Here is an 18781-nt window from a genome sequence, read left to right as displayed (position 1 = left end):
GGTTTGTTCGGAGCTCAGCCCAACGCAGCGCTAGAAATAACAGAGAATGAACTTGTTTATGACGGTAATTATCGATCGGCCTCCGCCAGTGGCCCCGAGACCGGCATCCCGGATTATCTCGGGCTGCACTGCGCAAGGTTGTTTCGCCCTTTTCCGGTCCGCCCGCGGAAGACGTAACCGCTTTTTCTTCCTCGTGCTGTCCGCTTTCTGGTCGATCCGGGGCCCCCGGCCCGGCCAGACAGACACCTTCGAATGCGTTTATTATTATTTTTCCTAGTCCGTGTCTGGTGGTGTGGTTAGAAAGGGCGAACGGACCAATTTCGAAACCCGGTCGAACCGCCTGCTGATTTTGTTTTGAAAGATCCCTTCTGTGCACCGGCACCACCGCTTAGGACGGTGCCGGTAGGACGGGCGAAGGACGAAAGCGAAACGTAAGCCAAATCAAAACACGGCATGAAAAAGGCTGAGGAATCCCCCGGAAAGGAACAGGTTGCGGGGTGCGAAGGATCGTTCGGTGCGTGGATGATTCGGGGCAGGAGAATTCTCAAACGCCGTTTCGGAGGAGTAATCAGTTTTATGCGATGCGAGTCTTTTTCAGCTCGGAAATGATTGTTCAGTTTTTTTTTTAATTTTTGGTGCGAGGTCCTTTATGGGGGCCCGAAATCGCTTTGTTCAGTTTTATTTTATTTTCAATTGCATCAGACACCTTTTCCGTTTCCTTCTTCTCTGATTACGTATCAACATCGCGTCGGTCAATAAGTTGTTAAGCTGAATTTCGATGATTTTCCTTTCGAAGCAGTAACTAATCTAGGGACCCTTTCTATGAGCATGTGAAAAAGCTTGAAATATATATTTAAAGTTTTTTGACTAGTTTTTTAACTATATCTGGGGGGCTACATGAGGTGTTCCGTAATGTTTTTGACATTACAGATTAATACCAAACTGCTGCGCCTCTGTCAAAACGTTTACGGCTCGCGCGAGGCGTAAACACGAGCGTAATTATTTTTTTCATACGCTTTGCTTACAGACAGAGGATAATTTAAGTTCTTATTTGCTGGTATAGCAACAAAATCGGAAAAAACAGAAAAAAAATCAGAAATCAACTAATTTCTCTTCTATTTCTATTTTCTTGGACCAAAAACACGAACGTAAACACGTTTGACATTTCGTTTTTAAATTTTTGCTGCCACACGAAGCGTAAACGTTTTGACGTTACGAATTAATTTTACGCTTATTTTCACGCTTCGTGTAGCCGCCTAGTATTGTTTGGATGATCAAACTCGGAACCAGATAAGATCACATAAAGGGTCCTTTCTGTTTTATCACCCTGCCAGTAATTGGATTGTTCTAAAACTTTAGTTAGAGCCAGCTACTCTCTAGCATAAATGCAACCTCTTTTTACTTATTCATCGACCGTACAGCTAAAGGAAGATTGTTCGATCTCTTATAGAAACCCTTTGTGGAAGATCGTAAGCTGACCGATGTAAGGTCAGCTTAGCGATGCGGCAACTAACTTTGACCACTCCGACGACCGATCGCAGATGTCAAAGATGTGTGCAGCGGACTCCGAAAAAGTGCGACAAATAAAAATATCAACTCCACCACGACAACAGGCTGAAGGTTACCGAAGAGCTGACCGAATGGACACTGTCACGGTCAAGCGCGTAAAAAATGGTCAGAATTTTAATGTGCCGTCCGCGCTGCGATTTAACACGGCATGCATGTGTGCGACAGAGTTCTGTGTTGCTTTGACATTCTCGCCTACGACACCACCGACAAGAAACAATGGGGCGGCATCAAACGCGGCGCCCCTCGAAATGGGCTCATTGTGCGGCTCGGGTGAAGGATTTACCCGCCGCCGGTCGACGTGCGTGGTCTTTTCGGTTTCGGATTAATGTCCATTAAGGTGTGTGACAGGCGTCCTTGGGCCCGCAACACAGTTACAGTTGTTGCACGCCGTCGCCACATATGGTGCGCCGTAATGTGCAGTTTGACCACCACACGCCACCGGAGGCCCCTCGGGGCTTTTGGTGCTGTGTTAGAATCGGCGCTAGGAATCGTTGCGTTGCACGCAGCGAAGAAATCACCGGCGAGTGGCTCGCGCGGAAGGTGTTTACTGCGTCTGCGATTTATGGCCAGATTCATCGCGCACCATTTCGTGACCGGGTGATGCTCCGTAATGATGTCGAATCGAACGGATGGAAGACGATCGGCCAGATCGGCTTCGAGGTCCGTTCCAGTGAGCATATCACGCTGGCTGATCTGCGATGGTGCGTTAGAGCATGAAGCGTTGGGGTCTTAAACCTTGAAATGCATCTCTGGTCACACTGATTTAATCACACACGGCCCTCCGGTGAATTCCAAGCCGTTCTAGAAGTCATTAAAATATTGCTCTAATGTCTGATAGTTTGCCATTTGTAATAATCTTTTAGGCAGCATAGGTCCTAGTCCACAACTAATACCGGACAAGATGAAGGTGAACCTCCTTAGGATAGTTCAAGAACATCAATTTTGTGTATATTAGGTTAGGGAAAAAGTAATCCGTTATTTTCGCGGTAAATTTCTGATATCGATCACTAAGATCGATATCTCGTGAAGTATCGATCGTACAGTTTCAAGTTTAGGTTCGTTTGAAAGCTGATACTTTACACTTAAAAAAATGCTTTCATCTTGTTTTGTTTGTTTCATTCATGTGTGAGTTACAGGGTGTAATCAATGGGAGTCAAGAAAGAGATGCACCTCGCACAGGCAGACCCGTTATCGAAAATGTCGATAAAACAGAACAAACAGAAATAATCAAAGTTGATCAACATGTTAGTAGTCAGCGTCAGCGTAATTTGCGTTTTGGCCAAACAGAACGAAATCGACTCATTTCATAACCATTTCATTTACTGGGTATGAGAAATGGGATAAATGCGACAATGCTGTGTGAAAGTGATCGTGGTTTAAGCGTGGCGAAGCATCTTAACCGGTGGTCAAACCAGGACTCACGGCCAGGAAGGTTCTACTGGCTATATGGTGGGATTTGAAAGGAATTGTTTATTATGAGCTGCTGCCGTGTGACTAAATTCAGTTATCTACTGTCAACAACTAAGCCGTTCGAAGCTAGCAATTGACCAAAAATGATCAGAATCGGCTAACGGAAGAGGTATTGTGTTTTGGTTTAGTGATTGGCCAGAAAGTTGCGATGTGTTGACTTTATATTTGACACAAATTGGACCACCGGAAGTATCTTAAATAATAATTTGAATTTAACCCAAAAATAATGCATAACTTTTTCCCCAACCTAAATATAATTTGAGGCAGATCGACTGATGGCTTTTGGCTCTTGTGTTGATAGAATCTCCATTTCAATGCTGTTGGGCTTATGTTGAGTTCAGCACTCCTATTTCTGGTTCTTTGAATTACATATAGCTTTTAAAAGATTGAGGTTACTGAAGCTGAGGCCCTTTAACCTCCATTAGAAATGCGGAGTGAGTTACTCTATTAATGGACGTACGATCAATGCTCCAGAGAGCTATAAAGCTGCCTCTACCAATCTAGTGCATCGGCAAACTTTGAAGTCACTGGGAGGTCGGTCATGTAACACCTGCACACGAGGGTCATGTTTTGCCGGCAGCACATCCCCCCCAAAAAAAAGGAAAACCGTCGATCATTCGCGACCAGGCCGTCTGCCGTTGACTTACGCGCTACAAGTTACGACGTCCTCGGCGCCTCAGTGCCCCAGTGAACCAATTTCCGGGCTCGCGCGTCTCCGAGTACAGGTGCCGGGTGCCGCACTGGTTCCCCGGACTGGTTTGACTGGAAGTGTCTGGCTTCTGAATGAAAGCAAAAGTGTACCGAAAATTGTGCGAGGTGGGGCTGCAGTGGGCAACAAACACTGTGCCGCGCCACCACTCCGAAAACCGGCCCGGCCGGCCCGGCGTTCAAACCAGTGGAACTGGATTGGCCGGACCAGAACGGCCTCCCCCCTAGCCCGATCCTAGGGCGTCCCCTTCCCCCCCGGGGGGGCGTAGCACCGGCAGTCCGGGTCGGGGTCGGGTTCTCGGGCGCTCGGTTTGTTTGGGTTTTGCGGCGCACTTGCCGTGCGCCGTCAAATATTGGGCCCCAAACCTGTTCATCGCGTCTCGTGCTTCGTGTGGGTCAAAGTGTCGAGAGTGACGTCTCGAGCTCGTTATGCGATCGGAATGTTCGAAAAACTGGTTGCGCGTACGTCACATCCCCCAAAAACGGGTTCGTTTGATAACCTCGGACCCTGTGGAAGGCCGCCTCATCGGGCGTCTGGGCCGATGACGCTGTGACCCCTGTGAGCCTGTGCGACGTATTAGCACCTTCGGAGGTCGCGCAGACATTCACGGCATTAATTCTGCATTTTAATTGACCTCCAAAAGGAACAAAAAAAAAAAAAAACTGGCAGCCATTGCGGCGGATAACGAACACATCGCGGCACCGTTTGACCTTTTGCCAATGGCGGAAAAAGATGAGCCCTGGGTCCGGGGTGGGAATCACGGCTCTCTGACGGCCATCCGACGACGGTGTTGTTAATTCGGCCTCCACACGCCACGGGTTGGCGAACGACGCAAAATACAGCACCGCGGGTTTCGATTTTTCCCTACCACAGGAAGCTGCACTTTCGATGCGATCGGCACAGGGGGGAGGGGGGGATCGAGGCGAAACGACACTCCGCTTGGGCGAGTGTGGGCGGAAGATTGGAAACACAGCACCAACCGCGGCGGAGACTCCAAAATTCCCCACAATAAAATAATCAAATACGAAAAGGAAAAAAATCCCAAAGCCGCGCACCGTCCGAGCTGTTGTTGCTGATGATGATGATGATGACGCTGATGACGACGGCGATGGTCCGGTGAGGAGTAAAATTTAAATTGCTAATCGTTGCTTTAGGCCGGTGCCGCGTGCGTGTCTGTGTGTTGCTTGGGGGAATTTCGTCTCACGTTATTTGTACGGTTTTAGAGGAGACTCGTTGTGTCGTTTTCGCGGCTCTTTATTACTAGCGGCCGACGGCGCACCCCCCACTGGGAGAGAGAGAGAGAGAGAGAGCTGTGGTTCTGCCTCAGCATCCCGATAGGAAGAGGCGGCCGCTTGTGAGGGATATTCATAAAATACAGAAAGCCCGCGCTCGGATCGTAAATTTTATCAACATTTCGTATCGAAAGCCGCAGAGCCGATCGCTTACGGGTGTTTGGCTTTTGGCAACAGCGGATCCCTGCCTACCCACCTGCGTCTTCTTCGGGTCCCTAGCACGTAGCTTTATGGTCCCCGGTGTGTATGTGTCGTAAAACTAGTTTGCTTACGCACTCTACGCCCGACAGATATAGTTTCAGAGTTGCTGAAAGTGGAGAACTGTGTCGCGATCCGATCCCGATCCGATCCTCCCAGTCGCCAATTGAATTATAATCTCCACGTGTAGAGCTAGATTTACTTGTCCAAAGCTCCCGAACACACAGCCAACGAATCACAGGTGCTCAGCAAATGGCTGAGGCCCCATGGGAAGCAAACATATTTTATTTTCGAATTTCTGCATCCGAGAGGGTCCAAGAAAATGTTGGGAATGTTTGCCCACCAGGCTCCATTCATCGGTCCACTCCTTCGGGCGGGGTAAATATTGGCGTTCACTTGCGTAGTTTGGGGTTGTGTGTTTACAAATTTGTGGAAGAAACAAAAAACAACATGGGCAGGGTTCAATTACCTGTGTGGGCAAATATGGGCCCATCCGGTTTGTGGTCGGAGCCGTGATCGACAGCGGACCGCGGATTGTCTGACTAGACGGGCGTCCAACGTACACCTCGAGGTGTCCCAATTTAATAAGCCACTCGCTGCAGCGTAGGCCCGATCAAGGGATAGCGCGTGAAGCAACGCAGCAAGTGGGCAACCCAAGACCCAAGATGATTGAAATCTTGCGTTTCTTCGCACTTACTGGCACTTGGCGTGGCGTGCAGCGCGGCGACAGAGCGATTACCGAGCCGGCCGTTCGTGGCATCGTTTCTCGGGGCGCTTTCTAAAAGATGCGATCGACGGAGCGGCGGATCGCTCGGGTCCATGCTTAACTAGGGATATGTTTATCTCGCGTATGGATCCCTCGCGATGGGCAATTATGAATCATTAATCATAGCGCCAGCACACCGTACCCAAGGGCGCCCTCCGGGCTGAGAACGCTCGCAAATGTGGATAATTTTAGGGTGGCTGATTGGCATTGGAGCCGAGCGCTTAACATTGTGGTGCGCTATTTTGAAATTATTACTATACTAATTTACCGTATTAACTCCGACTGTCGATTCAGTGGCCAGGACAAAACGCCAACCCCGTGGCCAAGATCCGGCGAAAGAAGCAACCTAATGACGTAATCTAATCCATCTTCGTGGTGTCTTCCTGCGGGTGTTTTCTTGTTCGCTCGACGTCCCACTTCGGCGATGGCTTACAGCATCTCAGAAAATGTCACCAACCGGCACGTCGTTGTCGATCGGTCCGACCGATCGCCATGGTTTGCGGTTCACCCAGCATAGCTCGGCATAGGGGTTGATTAGATCAATTAGGACCGGCCCGGGTTTGCCATTGAATGCACGATAATTGGTGCGCCTCTGCTTCGATCTTCGCTCGGCTCGCTGATGGGTTTTTTCCGTCACTCAGCACACGAATTTTGAACGATGCAAACAATCCACCTGAGCAAAGGTTTGAGTGATAATTCTAATCGAACGGCCGCCAAATTGGCCGCCTCGATGGACCGATCGTTTTGGGGCGGTACAAGCAAACGAAACAAAATCCCTGCCGATCGGTCGCCGCTTTTATTGGTGCCATCTCCGAGTGGCAGAAGAAATTTGAATAAATTTCAAATTAGGCAAGAGATAAAATAAGATCCTCCCGACCGCCCCTCCCGCATAAACAGCATAAAATGCGAATCATCTTTTTTGCTTTTGGGCCCGAGACGATCGGGGACCGTAAACTGTCCCGAGCCGTGCCGGTGTCATCGGTCGATCGGTCGGTCGAGAGAGAAAAAAAGGCCAGGCGGCCAAAATGGTAGCATAAAAAGCGCGGGCTGACGATCGCCGGTGGTGGACGGTGAATTTTTAATGAGCAATCGTCACAGAAATCACAAAATTTACGTGTTGCGCCGAAGGCGGCAAGAAGGAGGTTTTCGAAGGCGAGTCCGTGACGCGTCACAGCGTTTACTCGCATAAATCAGAAGCTAAGGTTTGATTCGAGCGTATCTAAAGAGAGGGCCCGAGCCTAATACAGTGATTTATGGGGAACGTTGTTTATCGTTCTGGATAGTGACACTTTGGGGCAACAAATAACGAGCTTTCTAATGTAAATCATCCCACATCAGGCGAGGATGTGTATGTTTGTAGGGGAAGCTTAAGACTGTCTGATTAGTGTCAGGCTGCGAGAGATTCAAAACGCTTTCCAGTTCCGCTTACCCAACAGATGGAGAAAAAACGTACAGTTTTTGAACGACCTTTTGCATCTCTGGAGACTTTGCGGGTTGGTTCGTCGTCCGTCGTTCTCATGACATGACCAGCCCACCGGAGCTTGGCGAGGCGTATATGCTGCTGCATTCTCCATTGTTCTTTCACAGTGACGGGGCCAAACATTAATCTGAGCATCTTTCTCTAGACCTGGGATTTTGAAGCTTCGATCTTCGGGCACTGCTGGTGTCACCATCAATTTGGTCTTATTGTTGTTTATCTGCAGGCCGAGATTGTCTGCTACTCCTAAGGGCCTTAGGCCTGTTATTATTATGTCATCAGCATATGCCAGCTTCATTGGTTCGTTCAAGGATCTCTACAATAAGCGAACGGATAGAACAGTTAGCTACACATAAAGTTGATTGCGTTAAAGCTAAAGCGATCACCGATCTTGTCGAATGCAAAAAAGGCGGCCAAATAGTGTGATGATCCCTGAATATGTTGGAAAGTGTTGCATAGGTCCATTAAGGTCCAGCCGGCCCACTGACCAAACCAATAAATAAAATATTTGCATTGTAATTATTACAGAAATTCTTTGCCTATTAACTCACTCTTCTCCAAACGACGTAACAGTTCTCAAAAAGCGCTGCATTTGTTCCATAAACAGTGAAAAAAAAAATGGAATTGGCTTTTCACCGGTTGGCCTCCCCAAAAAGAGCCCATTATTCCGTCATATATTCCGGAGAAAGGTTGCATCATAATGGCCAGGTGAGTCCGAACGTAAAGAAGAGGCCGACTGTTAAGAGTGCAGAAAGGGGTGATACCAAAAAAAAAAGAACCTGAAACCCCGAACCCCCACCGCACTGCAGGCCCGAACCCTGATTGTTCCTTTTTGATTTTGAAGTGGGCATGTAATTTTAATAAATTGTTTCCCGGCGCACCATCCCGAGACTCCTGCCGCTGCCGCCGTCGCCGGAAGAGAACAAAAAAGCCAAGAAAATTGTGCTACACGCACTGGAGCACACCCGAGAAAGCCAAAACTGAAGGACCCCAGGCGTGTGTGAGAGAGAGAGAGAGAGAGAGGCAGAGAGCCAGAAGAAGCGGAACGATAACAACGCGTCCGCGGGCCGCGCGCGAGACTTCGTTATCCCATTAATCTTCCATCGGCGGCCAGCGGCGGCCAGCGGTAGGCGGTTTTCGGATAGTTTCCTTTTTTTTTTTGGGTGGGGAAGGGTGATTCGCGTTTTGTGGCGCGGCTTTGCGTGGCCATTGCGCATTGTCCGGTCATGCGCTTGACGAGCACTTCGCGCAACAACCGCCGCTACCGCCGCAACTCGAGGGGCTGTCGAGTGAAAAAGGATGTAAAGGCTCCACAAGAACCGACGGCCCCACTGTTACCCGCCACCCGGTCCCCGCTGTCACCGCCTCCCTCGCGAGCGGCCTGATGACCCATCCCTTGCAGCGTCCTGTTTGAGTGCGCCTGGTCCAAGCTTCTTCCTCTTTCGAGCCTTTCGAGATGCTCTCGTGGTGCGCGCCTTGCTCAACTTCAGCCCTCGGGTGAAGTTCTCACACAATGGCGGCGAGCGGAGAGGAGAAGGGTACGCGGCCAGCGGAGAGAGAGAGGGCAAAAGGCGAGCTCCGTTGGTTATGTTTTCGACCAAAATTGAAACAAAAGAAACGCGCGCGCGTAGGTTTTATGCGCGACCGCGTGCAGCATAATGGATTGATTCAATATTTTACATTAAAGCAACATACACGCTGTCCCCGAAAAAGGTTGTAGGTTGCATTCCGGCCAACACCACCACCTCGAGAACCTTGCTCGTGGTGATTAACAGTTATCGAACGCGATGAAGGGGCCACCAAAATAGGGTCAGATCAATTTAATTCTATTTAATTAATTTAAATTCAATTTTTTGTACAACCTTCCTTCGTTGAGGAATTATTTCACTATTTTATGAAATCCAAATTTTAGCTAAAAATATTCGCATCCGACACCGCATAAGTGGCCCTCAAAAGTGGAAACTTCCTCTGTCAGGACCCGGCGCGAGAGTGAGCGAGACGGGGAGACACCGCACCAAGACGCCCTTTTTGGGCCACTGATTGCCGAACCACGCTCCCATGTAGAGGCTCCGTGGTCCGATTCGCGGATAAGCACAGCCACGAACGGCCACCAGAGGACCTGGCGAGAAGACAAAGGACCCCGCGGAGGGCTTGCTGACCTCATTTTGGGGCCCTTTGTGTGTGAGTTTTTTTCCCCCGTATGCAGCCCCCCAGAAAATTCCGTAGCCCCATAAAAGGGCGCACCGGTCAAACGCGGACATGGCGACGGAGGACCATTAAATTGGCGGCCCAAGTTGGGTCCCCGCCGTGTCCTGACTCGGCTGGTGGTGGTGTAATTTCGGCGAAAAACAATGCACGACACGACACGATCCGGGACCCGCCAGGAGGGTGCGCCAGGATGCGCGTCTCCGTTCGGGTCCGGGTCCGGGTCGGGGTCCACACTTTCTCAGATCATCCCGCCGTTCGGTGGGAAAAGAGCGAAAATGATTTAAGCACAATTATTACATAAACTGCCCGGTCTCGGCCGGCCGGGGCCAGCGGAATGCCCCCAGTGGTTGCTTTCTCACGTGACGAGAGGGTCCTTGTTTTTGTGGGTCCCAGCAGCATAAACATTCTTAATCATTATCTTTTCGGTGTGCCACTTTCCACGATACCCGCCGGTTGTTGAACTGGGCTCGAGGCTTGGGGCCCCGGACGACATAGAGGTCCCGGCGTTAATTGGCCCCGTGATGCTCGCACATCAAGCGTTCCATGAGTCACGTTGCTTGCGGAACCAATCCGCGATCTCGATTACGGTTTTGTACCACTTTTCGCGCGAGGGTCTCTCTGATTCTCTCTCTCTCTTGCTCGCTAATTCCGCGATGAATCCGCGGTTTAGTCCTGATCGGCGCACCTGTCCGGCTAGGCGTAATTATCGTAATGATTGCTACCGCGGGCTCCAGTACGGCTCCGAAGCCGAACACCGAAACACGTGATCCAGGGCGCACGTTTTCCCCCCAAGTGGCCCCCCGCAGGAAAGGTCCTTCATTAACCGGTGGCCGGGCCACACGTATTGTTGGGCCCGGCTGATTAGACCATTATTGTGCACCACGATCGTGTGATTTTTCGATCGATAGACCGCCATTTTGTCGGCCGGGATCGATTTGTTTTTTTTAACTCGTCAATTTTCTCAAAGAATAGCAAAGTCAAGGTTCGTTGTTAGTCCACGCGTTGAAGTCGCCGCCGACGCGCACGCCACGTGCTCGCGGACGGACTGGTGGTGGTATTGGTGTGCGCGTTCGCTTCAAAGTCGCGTGCGCCCCAGAACGGTGACCGGTGCCGCCATCTGGTGGCATTCTCGGGGCGACAAACGGTGGCAAACCCGTTAGGTGGCTTAGAGGGCCGGTTCCGGGGCCGGTTCGGGGGCCGTTTGGCCAGCAGCTGATCTCGCGGGCCGGCGCATCGCAGGAAGCGACAACAACGTGCGCAAGCCAAACAAAAACGGGGGGAAAAAACGACACAAACCGGCGGAACCGGCCATGCGGCGCGCGCCATCGACCGCGGTCGCTCCGGACGGACCGGGACCCGTTGTTGCCCCGGTGAACCGGCTTTGTTATTATTTCGCTGCCTTTTTTTTTTTCTTTCGCCCCGCCGAACGTCGATTTGAACCGGTCGATCCGAGCGACGCGCGATGCGCGAAACCTGTTTTCCATATGCTGCGCCCCGGTGGAGCCACCCAGGGGCCCAGGTCGACCTCGGAAGGGTTGCGCGGACGGTGTGAGGGTTTGTTTTGTCTGGCGACCTGGCGGGTGCCGGCCGGGCCTGTGGGGCCGTGCCGGGCGTCTGGTCAGGTTTAGAAGTTACAGGTTCAGGAAGATTGTTTTGGCGTCGTCGTCGTCGTTGTTCCGGTTGCGGTGGCGCGTGCCCGCTCCGGGATGAGCTTGGCGGTGGCCCCGGTAGCCGGGGCCACTGGCCGGCGAATTACCGGTCTTACCGGTGTGGTTCGGTGGCTTACGGTTTCGGTGCGTGACGCAACGCGTGCGCGCGTGACTCAGCGCGGATGGTTGCTGCTGAAGCAAAGCAACGTGCGCGATCGGTTGGGGCCGCGAAGCGCAGCGTCGTAGAACCTTCAAATCGGCGAGTAAACAACGTGTCCTACAGTCGTCCGCTAGCTGCATGACGAATCCCAATGGGTTCAAGTTCTTGTGAAGGTCACCAGAATAGCAAATGCTGTGCCGTTACCCGTACAATGTGTCGACTACTATAGGGTGTTCCCCATCTAGTGTTTGGATTATCCGAAAATGGGGCGCTAAGAGGTCGATTGTGGCTGTTGCTGTATGGCACCTCGCGCCATTTTGTTGAAATCGAATGTCGCCCAAGTTTCCAGCTTCAATTTCGATGAAGAACCAATCAGTGAAAATGGGCAGATGATGTCTCCAGACCAAAATCCTCACCATACAGCCATTCGTTGTGAGTGCATTGGCTTCTCTTGCACGACGTGAGGGTTTTCCGAGTTTGAGTGAAGGACTCACCAGTTTGATGAGTTTTCCCCAATTTTCTTAATATTTCCCCAATTATTTTTAAAAATATTTCTTCAATTTCTGCAAGGTAATGTTATTTTTAATATTTCCCCAATTTTTTGCAAGAATATGACTTCCCATTTCGTACATGTCAAAGTTTTTACTAAATCGTTATAATTTCCACGATGAAGTTTGCTTTTAAAATTTCCTTTTAAAAGCCAAGTTATCGGTAGTTTCTAAGTTCAAACCCTATATTATGCTTTAAATATCTCTATTATATCGACTGTAACAATTTTATTGTGATCCCCTCACCAGTTGTTGCCACATTGTATTTAAATGGAGTGAAGAGGCATCAGATGAGCACGTGCTGCCTGGAGTCATTGGTTGATTTGAAATCGTTCATCAACAGATTAAGCCCTCAGATCCCAATAACCAGAGAGACATCTCTAAGAACTCATATGTGAAGACCTAGAACACGTCCAGCACTTGTAATTCTCAATCGAGACTGACATGATCATCACACACGCCACAGAAGCCCCTTAACAATGTAGCGTGCAGCGTGAAAACCGCAGGTCTCAACGGCCTCGTGTATGTGTAAAGTGATCGATTTCGCTTTCCGATCGCTAACTTAAGAAGCCGACTCAACAATGGCACGATGCAACTTGATCGATTTGATAGCCCGGCCCGGTCGAAGAGTTCTGAGGTTGCGGTGCAGTTGCAGTAGTCGAGGCACGGCAGTAGTAAGATTTCAAACCAACGGGCGGACGATATCAATGCCCCGGGCGGTAACTGATCGGGCTCGGCGAAGGACATCCTGCGGTTTGGTGGCGATCGTTGCCGTTCGATAACAGGCGCGTTTTTGGATGTCGATTAAAATATGCTGATCCTGCGTGGCGCTTTCGGCCGAGGTTGCGAGGTGGTTGCAGTTTTGTCTCCAGTTTCAAATGGTCTTCCCCGTAATCCGTACCCGTGTGTTCTCGGGGTATCGGGGCGTGAGCGGCTGGGGCTGGGTGGCACACAAGAGGAGAATGTTTGAATGATTCGCCAACACATGGAAGGCATTCAGAGTCACTCCGTCAAGTTTGTCGACAAATCAAGGCGGTTGTTTACCAGTTGTACAAGTGTGAAATCGGATTGTGTAAACAGATGACTTTAGCTGTAAATTTGGTCATACATTTTATGTTTTTTTCCAAACCATGAGTTGTTTTGACAGCAGGTAAATGATTTCATGTCGAAAAGAAATTAGTTTCCAAACTTTTTCTGAAGAGGTTGCTGTAGAAAACTGCTACAGAATGGCATCGAATGCTTGTCGAAGCTTACGGTGATCATGATTTTAGAAGATCGCAGTGCGTTGAGTGGTTCAAAACATTTAAGCATGACGATTTTAACTTCACAAACAAAGAGCGTCGGACGACTCAAAAAACGTTCTAGAACGTTAAACTACAAGAACTATGGGAGGAAATTGCACGCAAACGCAACAACATTTCAATGATCAGCTAATTGTGTCCCATAATGTGGTATCCGTTGGAAGGCGCTTGGAAAGATTGCAGATTCCAGAAGATTGGAAAATGGGTAAAATATGAACTGACAGCAGGAAAACCGAAAAACCACAAGTGAAATCCTGCTCACCAGGTACAAAAGGAAGTCAAGTCAGAAGGCAATGAAGTCAGTTATTTGATCGAATTAAAAATGAAAATGAAACATGGATTTATTTTGAGAATCCAAAAATTATGGGTTAGTGCGAGAAAATCATCAATTTCGAGTGGAAAAGCAGATCGATTTGGCAAAAAAAAGAATGCTGTGTGTCTGATGGGACCGGAAAGGTGTGGTGTACCACAAGCTTCTATACCCTGGCCAAACCCTTAGTTCAAATCGTTACCGACAACAAATGATCAGTTTGAACCAAAACGACCAGAATAGGCCAGAAGGCACGGTAAGATCATTTTGCTCCATGACACTGCGCTAAACAGCGCTGTTTGTTTCCAGTAAATCCCACTGCCTCTAAGCTCGAAGCAGAAATTGTTATTGTTGATAGGTAGCCGTCTGTTTGAGTGTGCATAAGCCGTTGGTCTGTAGTCTTCCAAGTTGCACCGAGTCTTTGACTATAGCTTTTCTCCGTTTAGAAGTCTCGAATCGCCATCAAACTCCCAGTCCGTTCCGCTAGTTCCAGCATGGGCGCTACAGCAGCTAGCGTAAATAGTGACTCCGACGTCGCTTATACCACTCCCTCGCTACTTAAATCCGATACTACCCCAGTCACCAGTGTCGGTGGTGAAGATGGCGTAATTAACCCACTCGCGATGCATGGCTCAGCAAAAGCACTCGTCGATCGGCGATCGTCCCGGCACACCTGTACCCCGGTGGCCTGTATTGACAGTAGCGCATGATGTATGGCGCTCCGTTGACGACCCTCTCGTTTCGAAGTGGAGCCGCTCGCCGATGATGATCTACCGCCTGGGAGTTTGTCCAATTAATATGCTCCGATCCGGCCGCAAGCGTCGGTGCATTGTCGTCGTTGGGCTGCCAGGACATGCCAGGCCCGTTCACTTTCGGGCGCGGAACACGGAACCGAACTTCCCGCGAACTTCAGTTTACATAAAGCCCCGCCATCCTGCCATTACTGTGCCTGTTTAACGGCTAGTTGAAATCGCTTCCCCGTTTCGCTCGCTCGGTTCGCGGATAATTGATGTGGCCCAGGAAAATTACACTTCCTGGCCCGTCGTGACGTGCGTAGAACGGTAAATTATAGCGCGAATCTAATCATAGGATCGGAGGGGGGCGATCAAGCCGAGGCCCCACCACCAGGAAGGGCACCGATCAAAACGTTCTAATTTCTTGGCAAACACCTTGCATGGCGCGTCATGATCGCCAGCCTTTTGCCAGTATCTGATCTGGTCTGTCGTGGTGCGTTCAGTTTTTGACATTCGTTGGCCTCAGCCCCGTCCACGGAGGGAACAAAACTTTGCACTTTGCACGTTACGTCACGTTGCAGCGCAGGGCAGGGCTGGACGGGGCTGGACATTTTCCCATCCCGCCTGGTCCTGCCTAATAAATCGGGGCCCCGGTCCGTGCGGACCAAATGGTGGATGGTTGTAGTTTGTAATTGAAAGATTACCGTGGCGTGCCGATAATGTTCCTTGGGACCGACAGGACCGGCGGCCCCGGGTATGTATGTTTTGATAAAATTATGAAAAATAAAACAAACCACGCGGAGCAAGAGAGACCCAGCGAGTGGCGTATTATGCAGTGCGCTGCAGTAGGGGGTTGCACTGGCCGATCGGTAAACGATCGTTGGCGGGGTGGGGACACAGGGCAGTGGGGCGGGTGAAACATGGTTGTTCACTTTATTGCCGCAATAGTTTGATTGAGTTAAGAGCTTTCCCAATCGCTCGCGGCCAGCATGTGTTCCTGCGCAACGATCCGATCCGACTTCAAACGGCGGTGGGTGAAGGTGCCACGCTAAGGATTAAAGGTGCCTTTAAATGAAGGAGGACACAAAAGAGACACGTACAACCTGGCGTGGCGTGGCGTGGGTTGTTCGGCGCGTTAGAGTCCCTTCCGAGGGCCTGCCTGGTTGAGGGATTACATCGGATTAGAAAACGACCGACGACGGTGGCGGCCATTTTGATTTCCATTTCACCCGCTGGCCCCCCCCCCCACAAAACTCGGGGTCCCAAAGGAAGTCAGGGGGGCCCGGCATTAAAACAATCGGAGGCTCTCGGAGCAGTCGCCTGCGGGCTCCCGCGGGCAAACTCCATTAAACGCGGGCGTCGCTTTGGAGGGTTGCGAGTTAAGATATCTCGCGTCCTGCGCGATCCGGTGGGGGGTCCTTGCCGGTGCACCGCGATTGTGCAACTAGGTTCCCTCCCTGCATCGAGGGCCGATGGTATCGGCGCGGGACTTAAATGCTTTGTAGCCTTTTTTTCCAGCGAGCGGAGAGTTAACAAGTTAACTGGCGGACACTATCTGCCATCTGTGGTACTTCCGAATATGGTTCGCAGGGCTTTGTGTTTTTCGCTTAAACTGCGACATCGGATGTGTAACTAGCGGGCCGGCTGGGGTCCGGTGGCGATGCCGTGATTAAATATGGTGTAATCGTTTGCTATTATTTTGCGCGGCCACTGAATTATTTATGTCCTTTCGTGGAACGCGCACGCTGGCTGGCTGGCTGGCTGGGTGTTGATGTTCCGTAAATAGTAGCAGAGACAGCCGCATTCAATGCGTTGGTTCCAGTGTTTTATTACGTTGATAATCTGGTTGGCGCTATCACACTCGAATAAATTGTCCCCTTTGGCGGGAAGCTGATCGATCGATCGCATCGTGCTGGAATTTCGCCGAGGCATCGGCAAAATTGGTTTGAAGCGACCAATCGAAGTGTTGCGTCATCGATCGCTTAGTCGGACGCAAAAGGACGCTCTGCGTGGCCGTAATTTTCCCACCGTCACATCACGGGAATGATTGAAGCTAAAAGCGTTTAAATAAAATCATCAATACGGATGTTTCCGAAAACACTCGGAACCGCAACGGTTCATTAGCACCACCATTACCGGTGAAGACTCAATTCTCTATGCAAATACAACCCGATGCCCGATCCGCTTAGCATCCTTTGCCGCATCTGCCTGCAGCAGCGTGTGGCGGTGTGTAATAAATTTCCGCCCCGGGCCCCGCCGGCGGGACTTTTTGTGTCAAAATTTGCATTCGCTTTTATTAACGATAATTAATCGCCTCGCGGATCGCCTCGATCGAGTACGGAACGTGCAACGATCAACGAAATTCCGCGCCATCACTGCGGGGGCTTGTTTTCGAATTAATTTTAATTAACGGTGGCCTGCGCGCTCGCGCCCAGGATCGGCCGGTGCGAAGGGACCTTGAGCACCCTTGCTCCGGCTCTGGCTGCTCCGTTTCGCTGACGGCTTTATTCGCGTTCCGCGAGTGCTTTAGCAAGATTTAAGGGACCGAACGGCCGGCGCTCGTTACGGGCGCCAGAGGTGGGTTGATCGTGGTCAGGAGTGACACATAAAATTTGGCTCATTATCGGACCTCGGGAGGGGGGATCGACACGGGGCAAGGAAATAATTGAATCGCCGAAACCTTATAAAGCGCACTTAAAAACGGTCGCCACCGATAGTCAGTCCGAGGGTTTTGCAGGATCGCGCGCGATCGGATCGCCAGGCGCGAGATCGTAATCTCGTGGACAGGGGGGTGGGGACCGGGTCCCCACTAAATGTCACCCGGTGTGCGTGCGTGGGTGGGTTGAAAAATTACCGTGCCGCTCCATTCCGCGACGGCGAGGTGCTTATTGCTTTCCATTTGGCTTTCGATTCCGGCATCCATTTTACGGCGATGCGATCGGATCGGACTTGGCACGCAAAGTGTTGCCCCTCCTCTCTCTCTCTCTCTCTCTCTCTCTCTCTCTCTCTCTCTCTGTGGGGAGAGAATGTTTTCGGCACAATTTATGGGATCGTACCTCGTTTCGATGACCGTTTCGGAGGGGGCAGTGTTTTGCTTCCTACACCGGGAAGCGATCCTTAAGCTTCACGTTCCATTCCGCCCTATACCGCCAAGGCACCAATGGCCGTGGAATGTGCAGTGCGCACCGATTTGGGCTTCAATAAATTTAAAAAAATGCCCAGGCTTGGGGCTGTTCGGTAATCAAAAATTTGTCGTTGGCGCGCGGTAAGTTCTTGGCACTCCTCCATTGGCTGTGTATTCGTTTTAACGAACCTTCGGTGCAGGCAGAACACGGGTATCACGTTACCAGGGCCTTGTTCCATAGGGCTTGCCGTCGGAATCGTGTTCGCGGTCACCGCTTCTCACGGAGAGCGTCCGGAGCTTCGTTGGAGCTGCACCCGAGGCCCAAGAAGATTATCTTACGACCCCTGACCTACCCCTGATCGGGGCTGGCTGGTACCTTAATTGTACCCCCGCGGCAACCGATGAGCGGCCGTTTGACAGCCCGACTTGGCGAGCAGTGCCATCGCCAGGCGTTGCACTGAGTTTAAGCCGAAAATTAAATGTGACCTTCGATTTATTGCCACTCAGCATAGCGCAGGCACCTGTCCTGTACTCTGTGCACACCGGAGAGGTCACCAGAGTGGCTCCAGGCGGCGCGTTTGGCGCGAATCGTTGCCGTTAATGATCGGGCCATTCCAGGACCCAAAGCGGACACCTTCACGTCACCGATTCGGAAACGATTACTCACACCCCTGTCAGAGTGATCGTGCGCCTCGAGTGCCGTGATCGTGACTCTATTTTCTCCCTTGCCGCGATCGATGTGGTTACGCAACCGGCAACCCGCTGCACGCACGAGATGACCGCCACAAACGGCCGGTCATCTCGCGCGAAAAGGTCGTGGAGCGAACGGCGAACGAAAGTGGGCCGGCGTGGGGCTCCGCCGGGACGGCGGACACATCGTATTAATGTCTCTCATTAAGATTATTGTCTTTTGACGTCCGGGGTCGCGCGCCGTTGTTTTGCTTTTGTTTTTAGTTTTTTACGGGTTCGTTGTCATTTGTGTCGTTGAAATCTTTCGTTCGCCATCGACGAAAGCGGGGCCCGAAATTGGACACTTTGAACACACACTCAGACGCGCACTGTCCGGCACATGGGGGTCTTGGTCGGTCGGTCGCTAAACGGCCACGCCGGACGGCCTTTTGCCGTTTCGTCCTGTGTCTCTCACGTCGCCCTTTTGCGGCCCCCCGAAGATAAGTGTATTGATTGGCACCTGTGACAGGCTGCGGGTCGGCGCTCGGTCGGTCGATTTCTCTACGTCCCGGGTGGACCGAAGGGCGGTGGCGGTGG

This window comes from Anopheles bellator, chromosome 1 (assembly GCF_943735745.2).
Source record: "Anopheles bellator chromosome 1, idAnoBellAS_SP24_06.2, whole genome shotgun sequence".
NCBI classification, from domain to species: Eukaryota; Metazoa; Arthropoda; class Insecta; order Diptera; family Culicidae; genus Anopheles; species Anopheles bellator.
The sequence above is the reverse complement of the archived record's forward strand: the minus strand, read 5'-3'. Positions refer to the sequence as shown.